We start from the raw sequence: 24,832 nt of genomic DNA, 5'->3' as shown, positions 1-24,832 counted from the left end.
TCCGTCTATCTCACTTTTTGTGTGCCATAGGCAATACAGGAAATGAGCAGTTTATTCTCCATGTATACCTGTGAACCCAACGAACATCGAATATTACAATGAAATTATTAAATCTACTGCACTCCGTCGGTAATGGTAGATATCCTTTATTAACTAGAGTGGCGCATCATCGAATTGGAACGGAATACTTGATGAATTTAGTGAAACCGAACATTTACGAGTAAATTGGCCTTTATTTGACGCTTACGATTTGATCCTGCGTTAATTTCAGTTTTCAAAATTCCAAAATTCTGAATTACGTGAAAAAAAAAAAAAAAAATAGAAAGAAAATTCATTCCACATTTTTGGAAACGAGGGGCTGTTTTATGCAATTTCTTAGAATTATTTTTTGAACTGATTGATAATTGTTTTTCTGAGACATTTTTGTTTTTTCGGCTGCTCAATTATTCAACCATTTTCTCTATTTTTGTATCTGTACTAAATCTATTAAAATACGTACCGCATCTCCGATTCGATGACGAATTTTTGAAATTATTTCTCGCCCTCAGACACGCTCACGATTAAAAAAAAAATAAAAACTGCTCGTAGTCCAAACGGCACCCTGCGTTTTTAAACGATAAAAAAGTAGAAAAATCGTCATTCAATTCGGAATCTCGAGTGAAAACGTTGAATCTATAAAATAAAATGTTTTCGTTCTTCTTTCATAAAAATCCATTTGTATGTTTTTAAGTCGAATTTAAAAATCCAACGGATTAACAAGATTCAACGAGAGATTAAAAAAATTTGACAAACTTTTCGAAAGGTTATCAGGGGTTGTACTAACATATGAAAAATCCTTGCTTGAATAAAAAAATCTCACGGTCAACCGTTTAAAAAGTTAGCGTAGAAAGCCCCACGGATACTTAGACTTTGCAAAAGTGGCAGCTACAGTTAAACAGAGTTGTTTCAATGAAATTTCACACAAAGAGTAGGGCATAGCGCGTACTTCTTTTTCGCAAGGTTTCTAAACAGAAATATAGTGAGAAGTGGTTGCCGTTTAATTCGGAGCTTGATCGTTCTCTCGAAGCAAAGTTTTTCCAGCCTGGTATACATCTGTAAGGGTTTTGAAAAGTGGCTACGGTTTATTTTCTTCGACATTGCAACGCGAAAGCATTCAACGCTCTAATACCTGCCCGTTGTGGGATTGGTGCAGGATAGAGGCGAAAGTAATCGCAGTTACACGATGTTGACGTTTAATGTAAGAGTGCTGTGAACGATACAGCGTGGCCACGTTTGCATTGCTACATGTGCATGAGTCTGATATTAACAGGTCGGTCGTGGATCTTAGTGAATGGGATTGCCATCCTCGCAATGTTGGAGCGAGGAGTAGGGCAATGAAAGTAAAATGAGGCCGTGCGACTTATGCACTAGTTTCATCTTGTAATATCCCTACAATGTTACTGCGGGATTCAAGTCATAAGTTTTCAGACTCTGGTACCGAATTAACCATCTCTTCATTCGCATTGACATACTTCGTGATTATTTCCTGACACGTTGATAATAGCTCGGATTGCACGTATAATGTGTGCAAGTATCTAGATCGAAGAGTTTCGGAGGGATAAATTTGAATGAAAACGAATATCATAAAATGATAGCTGATCTCATCTGATTGTAATCGAATTTATGATAGTACCATTTCGTATTCCACAATATGTGTATACTGAGAGAAAAAAGTCATTGAATCAACTTAAAATATGTATTTGTCTCAATTCAACATCTATCGGCCTAACAAAATGCTCAGTTGATTCAATAAAATTTTCTCGAGTATTTTGTTGAATTAAGTAAGTATATTGCGATTCCTAGTTGAATCAAATGAGTATCACGGGACTCAAATAGTCCTTTTCTTCCGTATAGTATTGAAGTAAGTCATTGAATTTCGAATGATTTTTCGATTTTCTATAACTCGAAGTACAATATTTTAGACGTATTGGCTCTTGACAATTTTCACGTATGACTAACCCTGCGCAAGTCGGTTGAATAATTGATATCGATTGTTCCCTGAGTGTTGGGAACCGTCGCATTGAAAACAACTGCACTGAGAGAAATTTTTAGTTCCGATTACCGCTCAGCCCTTAACTATTTTCATTTTTTACCCCAATCGAAAACTATAGTTCTAGGTAGAAAATGAAAATTAGTTTTATAGTTGTTACCAGAAAGTCTAGTATCCGTTACTATACTTTCTCATTACGATCACTGTTACTATATTTTCTTGTAACTGTTGCGAAAATTTAATGCTTGTGTGATTTTGCCTTGCAATTACCAAAAAAGGTTCGATAATAGCGCAAAATGGTTACGCGTACCTCGTTTATCGTAATTCCAACAATATTCAAACAGTTTTTTTTAACGATACCTGTTTTACTGAATTTTTCTAGTTACTGTAACAAATGAAATTTTTCTCAGTGCGTGTAAGGAGTGCTCCTTAATATTATAACTTTAAAGATGTTGAGATGTTGAGATGTTGAGTTCAAAGCACAGGCAACTCGAAATACAGCCCAGCAAAGATCATTACACCGGGTCGCTTGGTTTGCACAACAGACATTTCTTGTTCAGATTTATCTTTAGGGAGGCAGTGGCCACGCGATTATCTGCGAAGCAGTAGATACCGATTACGCAAGATATTTCGAGATGCGATAGAAACTACTCTGGGCTATTCTACTGGCAAAAGGTTAACACGGTCAATCAAAAACATAGACGCATAAACCAAATTTATGTTTTCATTTGACGAAACGACATTTGACCGTTGGTTCTAGTGAAAATTATCACCGTTTTAGAAATGTTTCAATGATATTCAAGCTTCCACGGCAAATTTATAGAGCATTAGAAATCATAATACCACAAATTTATATCTCGCTGCATAAAGCAGCTGTCCTGAAAGGAGGACGGTGGGCGTTAATGGGCTGGTAAATAATGGCCCAGACACAGGTTTGGGTATTCAGTTAAGTCACAAAGGAGAACGCGGTGAGTTAGGACAAAGTTAGCGGAGAAAAGTTTTTGCCAGATCATTCCTATATGAATGAAAAATTAATAGATTTCGTACAATATTACTAGATCAAACTGCAGCAATCATAACTCGCGTAACGTTTCAATAAGCATTGATTTGGTTACATTTATAAAAAAAAAATTGTTACAGTTTATTTCGATGCATTCATGCATATCACATCCTATTCCACGTTGCGAGGAGTTTTGTAGTTACAGCATTTTATTCAGCATGATTTTCAAAGAATGTTCGAAAGAGGAAAACAAAAGTTTGAAAATAAAAGGATTAAGTTGTAAAGAAGAATGACGACAAATATGCATCGGAACTGCTGCCGTAAAAATACGGTTCATGAGTTCGAGAACCTCATTTCATGGGAATTATTTCCCCGCGACTTCAAACGATGTTCACAGAACAATAACAAACATACCCAAGGGCTTAGAGTAACAGGACAACAGTCTGTTGTAATTTTTTGATAACTCGATTCTTTCGAAACTTATTCAAGGTTGAAATTAATCGTATAAAAATTCACTTTTTTCGACAATAACAGCGAAAATACCAGACTTATTACAAAATACTGTGGGTTCCTTTTGTAAATCATTTCAATCACTATAAAATCATGTCATTCGATCAATTCTCAACTTGAGCAAATTCATTTTTTGTATTGTATCTATTCAATTTTTCAAATGTTTCATACGATGTTTCAATTTGAACCTGAAGAAAGAAAGAAGTATTATACATATTTTCATACGAAAGCGGAGTGTCACTAGTGTACTTTCTCTCACTGGAATAGCTGGTCTCATCCCTATATCTATGATTGCAACAATTGGAACAACTAATTCTATTAATTCTTCTAATCATGCTGCAGTCAAAGTCACGTACAAGATTACTAGTAACGACGAATTTCAGGTTCCGTGATCCTGCAGCTCCTGCGATTTAATTTTTTTTTTTTTTTTTTTTCAATATTTCCAATGCAACTGTCATCACTGTGGCAAATTGTTCCTGAATAGATAACTAGGACATTATTGACGCGACACGGCGTTCACGAGTTACAGACACTCCAAAGTGAACATAGTCCAGACAGTAATTTGCGACAGTAACTTTCTGGCTGCTGTCTGAACTGCTCGCGTGAGTGGAACTTACGGAAAAATAGTCACACATAGAAACAATCGTGAGAGTACTCTCGAGAACAACTCTAAAAATTTACCTTCACGTATATACCTTACTGAAAATAGTACGCACCGAGAGAAAATATGTATAACATTTTACCATATTTCTGCAAAAGATTATAATTATATTGTAATATTAATTTTTGTGGTCCCACGGTTGTAGGAATAAAAAGTCTAGCTTGTAAATTTTAGCAATCGTAAGTTTCACGCTTCAAAAGAGGTATGAATTATAATCCAATGGATTAATTTTACTATCTCCGTACCTTGTACAAGTCTGCCTTTACTAAATATCACATCCCGTTTAGTCGTGATTCCTTTGTGTAATCCGAACTTTTACTACATCAGACGATGAAGTTGAAGTGTATCGCGAGAAAGAAAAAAAAAAAGAGTTATCGGGATCTCTGGAAAAGGCGTGGCTTAAAAAATTGCACCTAGCGGTGAAAATATGCACTAAAGTGAGTAAGTCACGGTGTACATAAACAAATGTAGACAAGTGTGTCGGATATACGTATTTATATAAAAATACATTTTGTTTTTGTAATTTCAAAATATAAAATGAAACTTTAATCACAGGAAATTTGTAAAATATTAATGTTTTCAGATAAACCACTAGATAGTCCGAGTCAGTTGTTAGCGATTCGGCCTACTCGCTCAGATGCAGAAATTCGCCACCAGATAGCGCATCCGAGCGTAAAGTAAACGATCTCCGACGAGTATGAAGTTTGCAGCGTGAGCTGAAGGCAAGTTTTACGTTCACAACTCGTGTGAACATAGCGTAAGCTAAGAGGAGAGCTGTAATCACACGATTCAGATGTCGCACGTTTCCACGGGTGACAAGTTCTATTTTGTCCTAGAAATGTAAAAATAATCTTTGATTTGAGAAGCACCGAAAATGCCATTCACAGTGCGTGAAATGGGGAAAAGGCAAGTTACGCCTAATATCAGAGTGATTAAAATCGAGTTACTCGAGCGTGCGCATGCGCCAAATTCATTTTACCGCACTGTTTAGAAATTGGGCATTTTACGCACGATCCGCATGCTTCGAAAATCTAACTTTCCAAGCTGGTGTGGAAAAAAAGATCTATCTAAATCCCAATCTACTAGAAAATTTTCTCGCTCGAAACAGAAATCTATTGGGTCGAAATAAATTTCTATAAAATGAAATAAAATTTTCTCCCTTACGCCAAGTCAATTATTTTATAGGTTCGTAATAAAATGAAAACATTTTGGTCTAAAAAAATTTCGAAGAATTTTTATCTGAGCATAGTTACATTAATGTTACGAACATCGTGAGCCTTGAAATAGGAATACACGACAATCGTCCTACACGAGACCTCTTCCGTGGAGGAGAATCACTCAATGAAAGCAATAAAACTCAATCAATTTAAGCGAACGGTTACCGGTGTGCATGCAAGTAGATAACTTGTCGAGATCAAATAAAATTCTCATCGATTCAATTGTACGAGCGATAAAATCAGATAAACTTTTCTTGCTTCAAGCAAATGGTACTTGATCTAATGGCATATCTAATATAGCCAATAGTAAAGTAACGAACGATTACTTTTATTGAATAAAGTATTTTCTCGAGTTAAGTTCACGTGAGATAGTTCGACCTGAAGAGTATTCAGGTATTTTTGTCAACAGCATTAAGTCTAGTTTAATGTTTTTTCAACAGAAATCGATATCGAAAAGATGCATAACTAGTGACTTCGATAACTGACGAGACAATTGTGGGTTTTGGACACACGAGAAAGATTAAACAGATAAATAAAGGGGGGAGAGAAAGTAATGCTCCGATCTCGGAGCGCCGCTTCTCATCAGATCGCAGTCGGTTACTGAATCAATGGGAACTGCAATACGGCTGATCGTGAGACCAGCTGAGAAAACTTGTCGATGACCTTTTTGCGATCGATTGTATACTGCGCGAAAAAAAGCGATTCACTCCATGAACGCGCGAACGATGCTGAGTGGTGCTCTGGACCACAAGTCAGAATAAGATTGGTAGAAACGAGGGATGTTCCACGGTTGGAAAACGGTTTGAAACTGAAGGACCAGAGAGACTTCTTCACAGTCCGTACGTGATTCATCAATGCCAAGTTATTTCGTGGCGGCGCGCAATGTGCGGTGCTTTTTCTGTCAGTCTGAGGTTTTTTTTTTTTTTTTTTTTTTTTTTTTTTTTTTTTTTTTTTTTTTTTTGGGGGAGCCATCACCAGTTTCACAGCGAAAACAGCGAGGGGACTTCGATTGACTTAGAAGTTACATCATCAAACAATTGCGTTACCGTTTGGTGGAAGAAAACACACGATCAAAGCTGCGAATAAGGAATTTTATGCTCTAAATTTTATATTCATAAAAAGGATGAATGGCATATCATAAAACTATTTACGCCCAGACTTGACTTACTGAATATATCAACATACATAAATATATCTGCGAGGTATTTCTGACCTGTTGCAAGGGAAAAGAAGGACTGTTAAAAAAAATCTTGCAAGAAAATTTCTGTTAACCTTACGTTAAATCAAAAAAGTTATACGAAAAAAAATTGGGTCTCTTCGATTTTCTAACTATCGGGAAAAACTGGATATCGAAAATTTGACGCGCTTGATTCTTTAGAATTATGTATCGAGCGTACGCACCAAATTTTGGCAGAAAACAATAAGAAAACTATAAACTGACACAAATCAATTACACAAGAAAACCGTAATGGAATAAGTTTCTGTTTTTTATCCAGTACAAATACTGGTAATATGTTATACGAGAAAGAAATTATGTACCCACATACGTGTATCTTGAAATTTTCCCCATAAGTCGGGACCCCTTCTGTTGCTTCCAACTTTCCGCTGGTTAATTTTTTACCAATTTTGTAATGCGCGGTGCTTGCTGGCATTTTACACTTTCCCTTCATCTATATACTCAATCATTGGTCTCACGTCCAATCTTGTAAAATTACATTTGAAAAGACATGTTTCGACCGCACTTCCAACTAATGACCTACATTCTATATTGCAGTGATGAGAAGCCAAAGCTCACAATATGATCGCAATTATATTTAATAAGATTATTTTCTCATTCAGGTATTTTTCAAATTCTCTGTGTATGAGTATTTTTGTAAAATAAATATTCGGTTAAGCCTATTGATAGAAAATTGAATTAAAAAATCATTCGGTTCGTCATTGTTGGCATATTTTGTACGTATAGTATACACGATGACTAATGACTTATGATTAAGGAAACGCATATTTGTCTATTTAAAAAGAAAACTGTATTTTTTGTGCTGACCGAGATTCAAAGCGTGTTCGTTCGCACTCCATCGGTTTACTATTTAAAAAAAGGAAGTCTATGATGCGAATCGGGATAGCGTTGTATTGATTTGAATTTGAAATCATTTGTTTCGCGTTAAATCAAGCATTTTACCAATTAATTTCTGTGGCTGTCACCAGATGGCGTTATATTACGTGAAATCATTTGTTTCACGTTCAATCACGGATTTTACGCAAATCGTACATATTCGAGCGTACTTTACGCCTACTATTATGAAGAAAAAACCTTTTTGCGAAAGACTACATGCAGAGAACGATGAGGACTGGATCGAGTAATATAATTGTAGAGAATGGATTCAAAAGATGTGCGCAGCTATTTTTTAATGTTCTGAACAATATATTCGTGATCACTGCAAGATTTCATGATTCTATTATTACGTTTTTTACTCGTACTATCAGTGTCCGGTACTGGGTGTCACAGTTCTGACATGTCAATACGTTCCTTAAGTGAATACGAAAATACTTTTGCGTTAGTTTTACGTTAAACAAGCAAAAAAAAAAAAAACCAGTTTTTTCTCATACTCTTCATCGCCATGAAAAGGAAAGAGTGTTTCGATTTGTCCGAGAAACTTCCGCGATGATTTCGAAAACGGCCGAATGAAAAATCTAAAATTGACCAGACTTGGCAGCTAGATGAAAAAGTTTCGAAAGAAAAAATAGAGAAAAAAATTTCTGAATAATCAAAAATTTTTAAATTCTTTTTCAAAGAAATACATAAACTGGGAAAATCAAAATCGTTTGTTTAGAAACAGTAATAAGGAGGAAAAAGCGTATATTTGTCGGTTAAACATTGAGAATTGATTCATTTCCAGTAGAACTGAAAGTTAAAAATAAACAGGACACGGTAATTTTTCATACCCATCATTTGATTGTAAAATTCTGTAAGTCTCAAATCTTGTCATCGAGCCGTTTCGAAATCATCGCTGAAGTTTGTCGGTCAGACCGACAGGCAGACGGATATTTCACTAAAAACCTGTTTCTCGGATTGTAGAGGTTCAAAAACGTAAAGATTAGTTGAAATTCGAAAAAGTGATTTTTGACCGAAACGAATACTTTTCTTACATCACAAAAGGTGATGAAAAGCAAAGATAATTTTAGATTTAACTATGTCCCCGAAAATTGTCGAAAGTTTGTTATAAATATAATAAATTTATGTATTCCACGACTTTACCAAGAAATAACGATAGGTTACTTCAAAACTAGCCATGGTTCAAGTATTGAACACGAGCAGAGTGAAGGATACAAAAATTTAAAAAGGGGCGTATTTCAAATTTTCAACGCCTTTTCCAAGAATTTAAACGCGGGTAACTTTCGAAACATTGATATCAGAGCCGTACACCGAAATAGCAGAGAATTTTTCTTCTCTTTCGTAGAAGCAGGGAGAGAAAATTCACGATGCTTATGAAAAATGTTGCCTATATTCCGAAAGCCCACCGCTTAACACGAAATTACTCAATCGATATGCTCGCAACGTGGTGAACCGATTCTCCGACAGTATTTTTTCTATTATAAAATACTGGAAAATAGCGTAGCCAGAGATTAGACATTCACCAGTTGAACCGGCTCACAGAATCCAATCTCTGACGCCTTCGACACGATGAAAACTACTGGAAATACTTGTGCTTATACGTATAACTGTAGGGTGTAACGCAGAGAAGAAAGATTTATTGTTCCACTGGGATAATGGTTAGCTGTGTTGACAAAAGTTCGATAAACGTGTCGGGAAAAATTCTTTGGTGAAATACCAAGCCTGTTCGGTAACCTGAATTCATCATTGTAATCGCATTGTATCAGAGTAGCTTTTTGTTTCAGATGCTCCAACAAGATGCAATGATCTTCACGCACTTCGGTATCATTTCTCATCATCTAATCTGATACTCACGAACAGAATTTCTTTCAACCAAAGGATAAACCAGATTACGGGAATGTTAAGCCAGTTATTTCTTACAAAAGGGGGCTGCATGGTGGAAGGATAAGGGTTAATTTTCTTTTTAACGATTCTACTAAGCGTTATTGCTTTGAGAATTTTTTGAGGTCCAAAGCTGTGGAACCTAAGTACTACTTTCCGAAAAAATTTATTTCTATCGAGTAACGTATGATTACGGAAAGTTATGGTATTAATAATTTAGACTTCCAAGCATGTATAATTGCGAATACACAGACTGAGGGATGTCAAACTGCCGGGGAAATGAGCAAATCACATTTCGAATGTTTTTCTTCTTCAAGAGTAATACAATTGTCTCAAATTTTAGAAATTCATAGTGTTTGCCATTGTGCTTGTGCAATCGTTAGAAAAAGGTCAGAAAATTTACGAACACAGTATAAATATACGTGAGGTTGATTAAAAGTAGTCGTACATTTTTTACGCTGTTTCTGGCGTAGGTTTCAAGGAGTAATTCAATTTCACGGAAATCGCAATTCTTTTATGGAATCGATACTTTACATGGATTGGACAGCATTCCAATCAGACAGTGGAAGTAATCGGAATATTGGTTTTTCATTCTTGATTAATATCAATATATTTGCCAGTTATGAAAAACTGTGGTCCAATCAGGTAATTATGTATTTGATGTGAGGAAACTGTTTCGTCATTAAACTACGAAACTTTTTTAATTTTGTTAGTCAGAATTGCGTTGCCGCCAATAAATTCGATGATTATTCTGTAGCTCACCAAACTTTGTGTCAGAGGAATCAAATGATTTAATTGTGCTAATTTTTGACAGAGTATTTTGCCACTTCAACAAAATATTTTATAGATTAAGGATACATTATCTGACTGCTCCGACCCATTAGAAACACACTTTGTATCCACTGAACGTTTTTAGGAAACTATTATGGACAATTCAGTAGAATTTACGTCAAAATTTTTATCGAATCACGAAACAAGTATCATTTCATCGAACTTATAATATCAATTACAAGTGAATATTTAATTGGTTTCAAATGTTTAATTCTCAGACGATATCATACAATGATATAAATCACAAAGAACAAAACTTGACACAACACTTTACGTGATGAAAAGGGCTCAAGTACCACACCATTTGTCATTTCAAGTCTTGAGAGGAAGTTATGCCTAATTTCAAGCCTCCTTAGTTTTCATTTATTACCTAACTGATAATCTCCAAGTTGATACAAAGTTTAGGAGTTCAGTGTAGTGAGATCACGGGTAGGAGTTAGCCATGGTATCACTCTTGAAGTACGAAAAATTGTACGACGTTCGATAAATACATCGTTGTATTGTTAATCTTGTTATACCTGCAAGTATACGGTTGACAATTTTTTTTTTTTTTCTTATATTTTGCAAGGACTCGATGAGTGCCCGGTGGTCCCGGAATACTGATACACCCTGTACAACCCGAATCCTTTCTCCAAGTAAGTACGACACTGGGCACGTACCAAGCGAAGCTGTATAAATATGTAACTACATCCGAGTGGCCTCAACTCACAGTGCAAAACGCATTTTTGCTCGCGCGAAATTCATTTTTTTTTCTCTTTTCACGCGTTCCTCTTTTACCATTCGCCTATACTGCCGAAGACACAGCTGATCAGTAGTCAGCTGGCAGAGCTGACTCTGTGTAAAAAGGGCGACCTTCAAAACCGTCAGGGCAGCTAACGATAAAAGATAACAGCAAACACTGAATGACTCCGTATAGCGGGGTCAACCTTTTTCGAACTCTTTTCCCTTTACGTTAGGGTAACCATCTGAGCTGAGATTACTCTTACAGTTAAGCATGTTGCAACATCACGAATGAATATTGATTCGTGAGAAATTCATTAGCAGTACAAGTTGATTAAGAGAGGACCCTACCGATTCTCAAAACTTCTACATTTTTCTTCAAATTGAAATTCCGTTTTAATTATCAGAATTTATTCAAAATGCCCAAGAAATTAGGTGGCTGAACTTGATGATTCGTTGAAAATTATAGAAGTCACAGCTTAGGATATAGTATAAAAATACCAAATTTCGAAACACGCCCTGCGCATGAAGAATGCTCGGATCACATTCGATGTAGTTTCAGATCGGAGAACCAGTTTCTTAGAAACCGTAGTTCGAACTTGGCGTCTAAAATTTTGAGCATTTTCAACGTTACGAGTATCTGGAATCATACATTTCTTTTGCACTGTAAAGAAATCGATACTAACGTTTGTGTATAACATATGTGGGAAGGTACGTGCCAAATTAGAACTCAATCGGAGAAAAAGGCATGCGCAAGCGTTTCGAAGATCAAGCAATATAGTTTTGAGTGAATCGTACTTTGGTGAAAACAGAAACAAAAATGACCAATTCTCTTGAATATCTAGTCCAAAAAGAAAAAGAAGATGACTAATCATATTTGGTACACTGCGCCTTCCTAGATTGAATGCTGTTTCTTCTCAAGTATTACTAGAATGAACTAAAAGATCATTTTCATTAGTCTCACCTGACTCCGATGACAGCGTCGAAGCAAAAGGTTCGAGCTTTCTTTTGCTCGTTGTAGCTTTTGCAGTTGATGGATGATGAGAGTTTGATGTCGATGGTAGTGATGCACAATCAACAACGGACCAGGTTGTATTGCATTAAGGGGGGGGTAGTTAATTCGGTGAAAAAAAAGACACTTTTTAAATTTTTTTTTTACAAGATACAAGCAATGTGTTTTAAATTAACTGATTACAGTATTGCAGAGTAAAATAATAGAAATAAAATAATCAGAAAATTCTTGAAATATTACTCTACGATACTGTCCTCCCCAGCGGTTTTCAATCGTTCTTTTAGCAGCCTCGATCTTTGCAGTTCGACGTCTTTTCCGCTTATGCCATCGCTGCGTCGTGACCTCGTAGAATCCACAGTCAAGCTGCACTTTGTCTTGTTTTTTTGTAAGCAATGTGTAAAAATCACAAAATGCAAAGAAGCGTACACTTGCTATCAGCTGTCACTTACGCGCCCATTCGAAGTAAACCAACCTCACATCCAGAAACAAACAAAACGTGCGACAGATAGACTGCGCCCTCTGTGCACCGATCTGAAGCCGTGACGAGAAAGAAAGGACAACGTCTGCGGGCGTTCCCTCTCGCTCTAATCGATGACTTGGTGGGGTAAACACATAGACGTATAAAAGTATACCTACCCGCTTGTTTTACCGCTTTCGAAGAAAAAGAACAATATTGGTAAACTGTTTCGTAACTTTACAAAAATAGCCTTTCTCGATAAACGATTTATTAGTTGAATAATATCCATAATAAATCAATGAAAGCATACAATTTACCATTTTTCGGAGGAATCGGCTGAAAAATAGTGGTACTGTTTTTCCCAACTCAAATTACATGAGAAAATTCTACTTTTGTATACGATAATTAGAAAATTATGATTTCAATGGATGTAAACTTGAAAAATACCTGTCTAGCCCATTGAAAATGGTTTGTTAGCTGAAAACTGTGATTCACTGGGTGGGGATGGGTCCCAAGATAATTTTTTCCGCCAAAAAACCCAAAATCAATTTTTCGACAGATTTTGGTGAAAATTTCGGTAGGATCCGCCCTTAATTGTCTACCCCATCTAGGCTTCACAGTGCTCAATCAGGGTAATTTAAGGGGAAATAGGGGAAAGCTTTGTGAAATAGAGGGGTATTACGGTTCCAATATTTTTTTACAAGAGTAACCAAATAGAGCAAAATTACGAACACACTAGGGTGTCTGTTATTGTAGTCGTTTCGAAATTTTTTCGATTGCACCCGAAAATTATATTCATTTTAAAAATCCAAAAAGTTCATTGTCGGATAATATCAACACCTGCTGAGGGCAATTCAAATTTTGAATGTAATATAAAATGAAATTATCGATGTATTTGAATTTTTTTATTTTCATACACTAAAATGGATTGAAAAATCGATTTTTTGTTTGAGAATAACGTTTACATTTCCAACTTTGTTACATATAGATATAAAGTAATTTAGGTTAAACGAATTGAACCGTAAAAATTATGACTTTGTGAAATATAAGAGTTGTTCGACCTAATTATTTTTTTTTTTTTCTTTTATTGTTCTTATGGTTAGTTGAAAGTACTAATATTGTTCTTAAGCATAAAATTGATTTTTCAATTCATTTTAGTTTATGGAAAAAATGTAAGTGAGTGAAAAAATAGGGGGGCAGTGAGTGAAAAATTGGCTGCTTCAGGGTACATTTAGGGGTAACCTTCAGTTTTAGAGTACTTATCAGGCATCTAATCGTATCGTTGGGGGGAAGGAACTTTAGGATCGATACCCGTCGAAGTGTTGGAAAGGGCATCAGGCCTGGCACCTGCACCGCTCGAGGGAGTCGACCGATAGTTCGATTATTCAAATTTTCAGGCGCCTTAGTACATCTTGTTTCAGAGAGAGTTTCGATCGAGCAATGACAATTGTTGCACTTAAAATTGCAAGTATTTCGAGGATATTAACTTAACACTCTTGAATTAAGAGCATACGAAATTCTCGACTATTCAAGTTTGCTCCATTATGAACATCTGAGAAATGCAATTGGTTCTCATCATCTTCAAGAGCTCATTTTTATGTAACTGTAATGGAAACGACGCACAGTAGTCGTAAATCAATTTTAACCAGCCATAATTGTTAACTTCATTTCATCGTCATATTTGCGATGCAATGTTCCAAATATATTTTCGGAGGTTCTTTGACAGATTTCACTTTTGTTTTTTCAATGTTTTCATGATAAATGTGAACGAATTGAAACTTCACTTTTGGGCATACCCGACACCTTGGGCACAGGTTTGATCGAATTTAGTACTGTCCACGCCCTTTCAACGTGGACAGATAATTTTTTTAAATTCCGCATTTGACGGATTACACGAGTTACTCGTGTATGAAGAAGAAGGAATGGTGGAACTTTTGGGAAGATATCGTGCTGGTGATGATTTATGCGAACGTCATAAAATGTTTTATTATTACCGGTTTTTTCAATCACGCGATTCAGTTACCTAAAAATGCTTAAAAAAAATTCAGGATTTTCCATGGAATATAAAAAACTGGCAAAAAAAAAAGAAGAAAAAAAGGGTGCCGCTATTGTGGCTACTGTGACTGAAAGGGTTCAGAGACAAAACTTCGTTCAATAAACTAGTATTGAAATAAATTTTTCTTTCATCAATCTACGTATAAAGCATGCGAATTCTAGGTGAAGTCGTTGAAATCATGCGTCAAGTTATCGTGCGTGATTGTGGAAACGAATATCCCACGTGACATCGACAACGTTACGGGATTTGCATGTCCAGTTAAACGGTGTATTGTCGGTATTCGCGAACCTGCATTCGACACTTGGAATTACATTGAATATACACGAAGAAAATAGTTACATTCGTCACATGCAGTAGTCGCCACGGAGATGCTTGTGACGCGAACAAGTACGAATACAGCAGTCGAGTACCAGGCGAGTGCAATAACTTTTCCGAGTCAGCAGTCAACGATCTGTGGGTACGAATCCTCTGGATCCCTGACTGTGTAAGGTGTCGCCTGCACGTAAGCATCGGCGCGTAATACGCGTGATGTATGCCTTCGGCGGGTCACGGATATACGATTCAGCGTCGCTACGCCCCTCGGGATTGTCGGATGACCCGGACGGATACGGGGTAGGGATTTCGACCCATGGGATATACCGCACACGTGGTGTCGTGACACGCGTGCGACCCTGATACACCCGGGGAATCGCAAACGTGTTACGTTTTTCTAACGGAAGGCCTAGATACTCCGATGTGTACCTACGGATCACCCATGCGACAACGTTAAGCCTCGAGATTCAACGGCGCGAAAGGTGAGTACACGCCGGTATCGTCATGGGTGTTTGGTTTGTACGCAGGTATACCTATGACATGTACATTTAGGGACTATGAATCTACGGCGGGTAATTTTTTACACTAGACAATTATGTTGGCAACGCGAAGAAACCTGCAGCGCCATAGTCGGCCAAGCGCGAAACAAACTCAATCTCAATAAACATAACATAACCTATGACCGTCGAATCTGACCTTAGAATACCGCGGGGATAATGATTTGTTGGATTGCACGTCAGATTAAGTTTGTTTCGCGCTCGGCCGACTATGGCGCTGCGGGTTTCTCCGTGTTGCCAACATAACTGCCTGGTGTAAAAAATTAGCCGTCTCAGATTCATTGTCCCCAAGTGTACACCTACCATATTCCTTGCGGTAAACATTGCATACTTGAATTCTGGGGTAAGTTGAAAGAATGTGACTTCAAATTTGCGGCTGAATTTTTTCAGAATGCAGATCTATCTTACCTGTGTGGATTCACGATGTGGAAAAACAACGGTAAAACGGTAGAGAAGAGAAATATCTTACGAAAGTAGACAAAGTATGAATGTTATTTTACCATCTTCAGGCTACAGAAAGATATAAATGTTTAATTAGACATTCATCTAAGTTTAAACTGTTTCAAATTTAGAATAGATTAGTAGATCGACAGAAATGTTCCTTTGATAAATTTAACGATGGTTAATGGTATTAGTATAAAAAATAATATTATGCTTTGATTTTTTGTTGACATGTGACACCTCAAGAACGAGGTTATATGTACGGAGAAATATATAGTACTAATACCAAAAGGGCATATAATTTTTTTTTTTCATTGCCAATCGTTCCGTAGACTTATTTTGAAGCAAAATTTGGAAAAGAAAACTTTAAATCCATAAGGGCGTATATCGCTCATTCCATGTCAAATCGAAGACTAAATTATGATTAATAATTCCGATTTTTTTTCTCAAATTTTGTAGACGTATTTTCTTGATCTTCGAAAACTCGAAGTAAAAAAAACGGATCCGTGGATAGATCCGTTTTGCGATCTCTTCTAGAATGTTCGAGATGTTTCGAGAAAACAAAGATGATGCGCGGCACTTTAATATACCATTCATTTACTCCACGGCAAAACGGAAAAATTGAAGTAAAAATCACATCGTTTGTAAATGTGTGAGAAAAATAAATATAGTGTCCGTTTGAGTTCTGTTTTCAAATTTTCATTGCTTCTTTAGAATTGCAGTGGGAACACGATGATATTTGTTTAAAAATTTTAAGTTGATGAGTTGCTGATGAAAAATGCTAGTGAAATTTATAAAAAAAATGAATAACAATTTGTTAACGTCAAATGCAAATTTGAAATATACTACTACATAAATGCCTCGAGATTTTCAAAATCGACCTCTTGCATTTTTTTGTACAACTAATGGATTCGACGATACAGTAGTTTGAATGTTCGCAGGAGCAAAGTTTTTTGTTTTCTGTGCATACATTATCATCTTTAAAAAGAATCGCAAATTTTTTTTTGCAAAACATGACTTCCATTATTTCATGTGTAGAATGCTTCTGAAAAAAAAAAAAAAAACTCGACTCATGAATCATAATTTAGTGTTCGGTTTGACATGGAATCAGCGATATCTAAGTTCAAATCCAAAAGGGCGTATATTTTTTTCGATATTTAACTGGAATCTACGGAATTGTTACGTTCGGCGTTCCACCACACGTCTTCTCTAATGTTCTTCGACCACCTCTCGCCTCTACGTGCCAACTCTTCCACATTCCTCGCAGTAACGTTACAGTCTCCAGCATGTCCTCCTATTTCTATCCAGCCTCACACCGCTCGCTATCGCCCTTACTCTGCTAATTCTATTCCTCACTATTCTAGATTTTCGCACCGTGGACTCGCACTCTTTGTCCCAATACACTTGAATACCAACCTTCGTCAAATCAACTTCTACCCCAACGTACGATATATACACTTCTATTCCATCCTCCATCAAATACACTCCAATTCCGACATTGAAACAATCCTGTTCGTTCAACTATGCACTTAAATTCGTCACTATTCCAATAAAGTATTTATAAATTCAATCATAAACCTTCCTTATATCAATTGTTACTCCTTCCTCCATTCCTTGACTCGAGAATAATTACGAGATCGAATCCAAAGGTGCCCGAAACAACATATATTGTAATAAAAAATTATATACTTTTTTACTCAGATAGCTCTCTAAAGCCAAAAGGACGTATAAATAAGTACAAGCCATTTTGGCATTAGCACCGCGATGTACGAAATGATTTACAAGTCATTGTTTTTAATGGTAGGTGATGTTCGTTACGAAAATTTGTAGTAGTTTTATTACAGATAGAATATTATGCATAATTGTTACCGGCAGAGAATGGTTTTGTATATGACTCGCCATCGTCCAGTAAAATCATGAAGAATATCGTACGGCTTGGGTGCGATGGTATGCTGATTGCGTACAATTCGATCATAATAAGCTGAGTTTGTGTGGAATATAAATGCATGGATTACTGATCAAATTTAAAAGGTACCCACATTAAGCAGCGCTGATGGGCGTATACATAACTCTCACACCCAAGCGCACCAAAAACGTGCGTGAAGGAGAGCGCAACTATGGCGTATAAGCCCCACGTGGCACGTGCACATGGGGATAATGATTCCCAGACGGTTAATTTTTGGGCCAAGTCGATTACGTTGGCAATACAGACACTTGACCGAAGTATTGTAGAGTCGGAACTGACTGATTGTGAACCTAGTTCCCATTTGAGAAAAAAAGGTGCAAATTGGTTCGGACGCGGAAGTCAAACGGAAATTTAGGGGTAAGTAGTGGCCAGAACAGATAACTTGTATGGAATAATGGATGTTGGAATTGTAGGCGAATCAAGTTTCGACCCGAGTAAGGCCCCTTCTCACAATGATATATACATTTATTTACATTGCTAAAAATAATAGAAAGGAAGAACGAATAAGGATCCAATCTTGGGACCGTATGGGACCCCACGTTGGGATTTGTTTTCTATAGTGATCCATAATAATGATTGTTACATTTTTATTTTATTTTTTTGTCTTACACAAGAATAATTAAGAATATAGTATTTAGACACAGTAATTACGGTAAAGTACTGAGTAAATGATCGCGTCTAACGTCGTAAAAGCGTTCTTGTCATATCCATATAGGTCCAAGATTGGATCCTTATTCATTCTTCCTTTCTTTTGCTCTTGGCAGTGGGAATAAATGTATACATCGTTTTGAGGAGGGAGCTTACTCGGGTCGAAAAGTTAACGAAAAAATGATGTGACGTACTTCATTGACTTACAATTCCAATATCTATTACTCCACTACATCAGCGAAGTCAAGACTTCAATATTCTTCGGAGATCCTGTGCAACCGGCTTGACTGATCGCAAAAATTGTATGCACCGGTAGTGAGCGCGATGAGCCGTAAGCGAAAAGAGTGATTACATGGAATTCCTGCACTACATGGAACCAGCTATAAGGGTGTCCGTTTGACTCGCACGTTGCCAGGGGCTGAAGCGATACTACAAGCTAGTTGTATACGAGGAGAAACGATGGTATTAAACCACCGAGAGGTCAAATCCGCTCGGTACAGAGGTGCCGGTTTTTCGTAAATGTCACAAGTAACCGTAAGAAGTTCTTCTACTTTGCCGAGAGTCAAGAAGACGACTTACAGTTTCGAAGAGGATGCGGCTAACAATAAAAGAGTGTTACATATTGAAGTGGTTCAAGGTCAGATAAAAGGTCGGGACAATTTTATCATGTTGCAAATACGCGCAGACGCCTAGATTGTCACCAATGGTCGAAGCCACGAGCGTCACGTCAACTGTAAATAAATTAAAGAGAGACTGGAAACTTGCACGTGTTGAAAAGGCGAATGAGAGACAACTTGAGCACAAAGGTGACTTGTGGTGAGTTCATGTCCCTTAACTTGAGTCAAGACAAATTGAAGTTAAGTTGTCCAAAAAAAAAAAAATTAATATCATCACTCCCTCACCGAAATAATTGTACTACACCGAATATTTTTGAAGCTCTGCCTCCCCCATCATCCTTTCCGCCACAACATTAAGGTTTTTTTGCTCTATACTCGGTCATTATAGATTAACACAACACTTGTAATTTTAACAATGGTAATAATATTGATAAAAGTTTTTTTATTCATCAGATAACATTCTCATGCTAGTCATTTTGACATGGTTTCTACTTATAGTGCATGTATGAAATTCACTGATATTGAGTATTGTAGCTTTTTTTTCGCCTAAAGCATTGCTTACAGTATTGAAATTTACCTACATTCATTACCACACTGGGAAAAGTATCTGGAGTGGATATTACTTTATTCTATGGAGAAAATGAACTCGGATTTCGATAAATATCTTATGTAGGTCAATCAACCATGGCCATAACAACTACCCCCGTGTTCATGCAAAGTATCCAACGTTTATTGCAGAAGATTGTCAACTCAACTATGTAAAATACTGAGATAAATTATACGAATAGTCAAATCAACTACATCAATAGTCAAATCTTTCTACTACTATTCAATAGTGAGAATCCCGACGTCACTTTTCTCGGTATAGTATACTATATTATCAGCGAAAGTTTGATCTTCCTGTTATTTATTCATATGAATATGAATTTCGATTTTTTTAACGCTGCTAATGCAGGGAATCATTAATTTTGTCTGAATTGCGGTGCCGTTAATCTGCAGGCAGCTTAGCGATTACCCTTTCACGAGCTGGGGTATTTTAATAGATGATACGTGAACGTCGAAACCTGAATCCCGGTTCAGGTAAAATTTTATTGGGTACCGCAGATATCAAATTTCACCATAACCCATTAGCCGTCTGCGAACGTGTGGGCTCTGAATAGCTGCGTACATATTATTACCAAAAATAGTACCAAAATCACGGTGTATTAGTTTACAATATTAATAGACACATATCGAATTTTCAAAACCACCAGTTTGTGCGTAACTGTAATCCCATGAATCAATAATGTTAAACGAAAGAACTTTAAATCCATTCCCGTACTTGCATTCGTACCCAAACCAATTCCCATGGTAAATCTCGATGTGGAAATTACGTACTCGAATATTTGTAATGATGGTTAATGTGAGAAAACGAATTGAAAAGATTTCATTGAAAGTCCATCGAATTAAAGTTGAGTAAAATCACATGAAGTCCTTTCAAGTCTTTGTAGGTTTCCGGACTTTCTTGAAGTCAGTACTGTACATTGTATGACAAGTGTGGAAAGTAGACGATATCTAAACGAGTTAGATTTGTGGCACGAGTCGAAAATTAGTGCTGTAACTCACACGAATCAGAGATCGCCTATCCACACGTGACAAACAGGTTATGTTTCATAATTCCTGTGAAGGAAAGTTTAATTTGGGCCGCACCAAAGGTGCCATTGGTAGCGTGTGAAATTTAGCTTATGTAACTCACGTCGATGGCATGGCCCCTGATAATAATGCATGAAATCAAATTATTCGCTAGTGCACGTGTGCCAGAAAAGCCTAGTGTGGAAAGTCGAACATTTCGATCGTGCGTAAGCACCAATTTTTCAGAAATATGGTACTTCATAATACGCACGTCCACGGGATTCGAAAATTAAGCTTTCGAGGCAGATTTCGTATCAAAACTGTTGCGGTATAAAAAACGGTTGCAATACCTGCTTGGAAAGTGTGATTTTCAGCATACGTAAGCTACTTTATTTCTCAACAGTACAGAAATAAGAAGCTGGCGCATACGCACATTCAAAATGTTCTATTTTCCACACCAGAACTTTTTTGGCGGGTGACCGGTTTGCATGTAACTCGAGGTTGCGCGCTGCCATTGGCACTTTCAGTACTTATTAGGTAAACTTTCTTCACAGTAACTGCAAATAACATCGTGTCACACCTGCCGATACTGGTCCATGGATTCGTGGTCCTGATAAGCAGACTGGTACGATAACAAAACTTGTGCAGATATCGCTTACTTTCCACTCTTATGACATAATATACTTTTTGAGTCATACTGTCCTTCGAACTCGATCAAAGCTGTCCGAAGTCGTCTCAAGTCCTTCAAATTGTTTCTGCAAATAGGAATGTTTCAAGACATATAATAATAACGTACTCTCCCTCGTTCCTCTGATCTCCTCCTCATCTTCTTTCTGCGCACCGATTTCAACTTATGTCATTCGGCATTTTGTCGAATTTAAAAGTAAAATACATGATTAATACATAAATATTATAGAATTTCACATTGATTAAATTATAAATCTGGCTTAATTTCAGTACTGTGTGGTCATTTCATTTTATATTGCTGGGCGTTGGAAAGTTTAGTAATCCCTGAACTCTCGCTCAATGTTTCAAATATAACGTAAAAATTTCATTCAGCCGTATTGTTGTCTTGGTGGCATTATTTGCTGAAAGGTGTGTTTAATAAGTAACGTAGTACCGAGATGCTTTCGAAAAGCTATATTTCGTGTCTAATGTACCAGTATACGATCAGCTGTATATACCTACACACGACTGCATAAGTACATAATTGATTGCCTGTGGCGAGTTTACAATTGCCATCCATGAAATGATCACCGATAAATTATCGATCAGTTTAGATCATAAAGTGAGTGTTGTGTAATACTTCATCCTGTAAATAATTGGCAATATTAGCTTGGATAAACAGTCATTTGCATAAAATTGAGATTTGCCGGCGATGTGTTTACAGTGATATAACTATCGTTGGTTCAATTGGTAATTGCATAATTTCATCACTATCCACTGTGGTATAGGTGACATGTTGTGATCGACTGTACATATACTCGACATACGTGTAATGCTCGTCTGCCCACAAGAATCGTTTGACACTGCACTGAGAGAAAAGTAATTGATTCGACAAAATTTTTTTAGACCAACGGAAGTATCGTATTTTGTTGAATTAAGTAAGAAGTATATTGTGTTCGCCACTTTTGTTGAACCAAACAAATATCACTTGACCCAAATAATCCTTTCCCTTCGTGTAGTTGATTTAATGGTGAAAACTGATACCAATGAAATTCCAGATAAGAATATAGAGCAGTGAATTATGCACGAAATTCACCACGCGATTAAGATTCACGGTTGCGCGGATCCGTTTCGACACAGAAGCGGACAGTTATTACTCTACACGTATCTAGAGGTATAAGGTATAAGGTGGTCGTAGTTCGTATTCCTCGATTGAGCCAAGCGCCGATGTAACCTAATTATCTAAGTTAACTAATAGGGACTTCATGCTGGGATGTATTTGGCATCTATATTGCAGCCACCGGGTCTAGTGCAAGTGTATATCACGACTACCTATAGCCGATGCCGTAGGAAGCTCAAGACTCGAAGCATTAGTAGATCTAACTATGTCTGAGCTACACAGAAACCTATTAGCGTACTTATACAAGTTATACCTGGTAGTTGTCTATCAAGTCGGAGGCGTAAATGCTGGTTAAACTCATTACATACAAATGAGAAATTATTGCCACGGTGCTGCGTGTGCGGTAAAACGACCAGGCAATGATCGCATTCATCGACCCTTATAATTAAATTCACGAATCAACCCTACACAAGTTTACTCTCTCATCCATTTGCGGAGCACTTGCTACTTGGCTTTAAAGCTAAAACCATTCTTTCTTGACACATAAAAGTTATAAGGTTAATTAATAATTGGATTATTGAATGAATAATTGCTTGTAGCAGAAGCTCAACTACGTGCAACCTATCATATTTGTCGAACCCCTACTCTCCTACCAACTCAATAAACATTTTCGTTTCTGTACGTAGTAATAAAGTTTGTATGAGTATTGATAAACGTGCAGCAAATATGCAAACACTTTTTTAAACGATATATTGCCTGCCTCCACGAAGACTGTGTTCTCTTTTTTTTTTGTGCTAGGCGAATAGTGCCGTAGTTAATATTAATCGTAAGTTAAAATCAGTGGCCAGTGGCGGTCAGCGCGTTCGAATAATATTTTTTTGTTGTGGTTAATTTTGTTTATTATTTACCGAAAGTGCAAAAAGGTATAGCCAACGACCAGGGAAGCTGATGATAATTGAGAAGCGTGTTGATCACGCCAGGTGCCCAACAAAATCTCGCAATATCTTTTGTAAGATCAATTTTTCAGCATTCATCGCTGGTCGCAAAAAAAAAAAAAAAGGGAACACTGTAAGTTTCTGGCAAACTTCTCCGGGTGAACCAAGGGCATCGAAAAATCGAAGATCCGCCGTCAGGATACATACGGGACAGTTAAAAATTTTATATTGGAAGTTCAATTTTCAATAGATGCAACATATGCTTACAACCACAAGTATTTAAAAATGCTGCTGACAAGTATTAATTATCATCAACCATGGGAGTTTTTTGGAAATTACTTTACGATTCAATGTCCACTGAAATCTACAAATTTATCTACGGCCGAGAATTAGGAAAATTTCATGTTCATTCCACGACAGATTGAAAAATATCAAATATTTTAATCATTTGATACGTACTGCAGAAGTTACTAAGTATACTTGCTGAACCATTGGCCACACAACTGTTTGTTTCGCGCGAAATTTCTGTTTGCGAAACAAGTTTTAATTGAATACATAATTAATTGTAGATATCGAGCTAAGAAGCTGTAGTTCCAGCTTTGACAGTTAATACTGCGAGATTGAAGGGTAAAGTTTGGAACTAGACAGAGTTCAGCAGTCCTCAGTTGCTAATACGCCAGATAAGCTTGATTTCCATCACCTCGCCGCTAGCTGGGATGATAACTTCGAATGGGGTTTCTCGAGCGAATGAAATCTCCAGTAACCAAATGAGAAATGCTTCAATTATTGGCAACCATCCAATTTCTCTTATGGTTATATCCAAATCGCAACCTCGAAGTCATCGGCGAAAATTTTCGGGTAATACCACCCAAGCATCACACGAGTACTTGTATACGAGGCATTCCACACCGATTCGACCTGGGTCTGACCCTTGACCGCTTCGATTCGGTCTACAATTTTTTATCTTGTTGTTTCAACTCGTGCCAAAAATATGAGGCCCTTTTAGAGTTGAAGCTATAAGGTGAAAATCGTGGACCGAATCGGAGAGGTTGAGGGTCAGATCCAAGTCGAATCGATACCGGAAGCTTAATTTAATGAGGAATGTCATTTCTTCCGAAAATTTCGCAAGCAAGATTCACTTGTACGTTTATACCGAGAATAACTGACGTGTCAATGACAAAAACCATTGTTACAAGTACTAGTTGTCACCGTTGTCACAAGGCTTGTATCTTCGCCGCTAGATATCGGAACGAGCGGTGGCATAGATTGAAGTTGTAGTTCAATGTTTGAAACTAATGAATGTTGTTAACTAGAATATGGTATCATATGCGGCCTCGCAGTGATTGAAAAACTGAAATTGGACCTAATAAGTTATTATTTTCCATCTTCTAAATGTGTTTTTCTTATTTTTCTTAGCTACATTGGAATATTTCGTAATAAGATGATCGGAAAGGTGATTCTTATCACTTCCA

The 24,832-nt window shown here is 36.9% G+C and overlaps 1 protein-coding gene across 6 annotated transcripts in view; it reads right to left on the bottom strand.

The window, feature by feature from the left end:
• Nucleotides 1–24,832, bottom strand: part of LOC107220973 (protein-tyrosine sulfotransferase) — a 280,227-nt gene that overhangs the window by 194,723 nt on the left and 60,672 nt on the right. The gene's annotated exons all lie outside the window — the stretch shown is intronic.

The sequence above is a fragment of the Neodiprion lecontei genome, chromosome 4 (assembly GCF_021901455.1).
Source record: "Neodiprion lecontei isolate iyNeoLeco1 chromosome 4, iyNeoLeco1.1, whole genome shotgun sequence".
Lineage (NCBI taxonomy): Eukaryota > Metazoa > Arthropoda > Insecta > Hymenoptera > Diprionidae > Neodiprion > Neodiprion lecontei.
The sequence above is the reverse complement of the archived record's forward strand: the minus strand, read 5'-3'. Positions and strand labels throughout refer to the sequence as shown.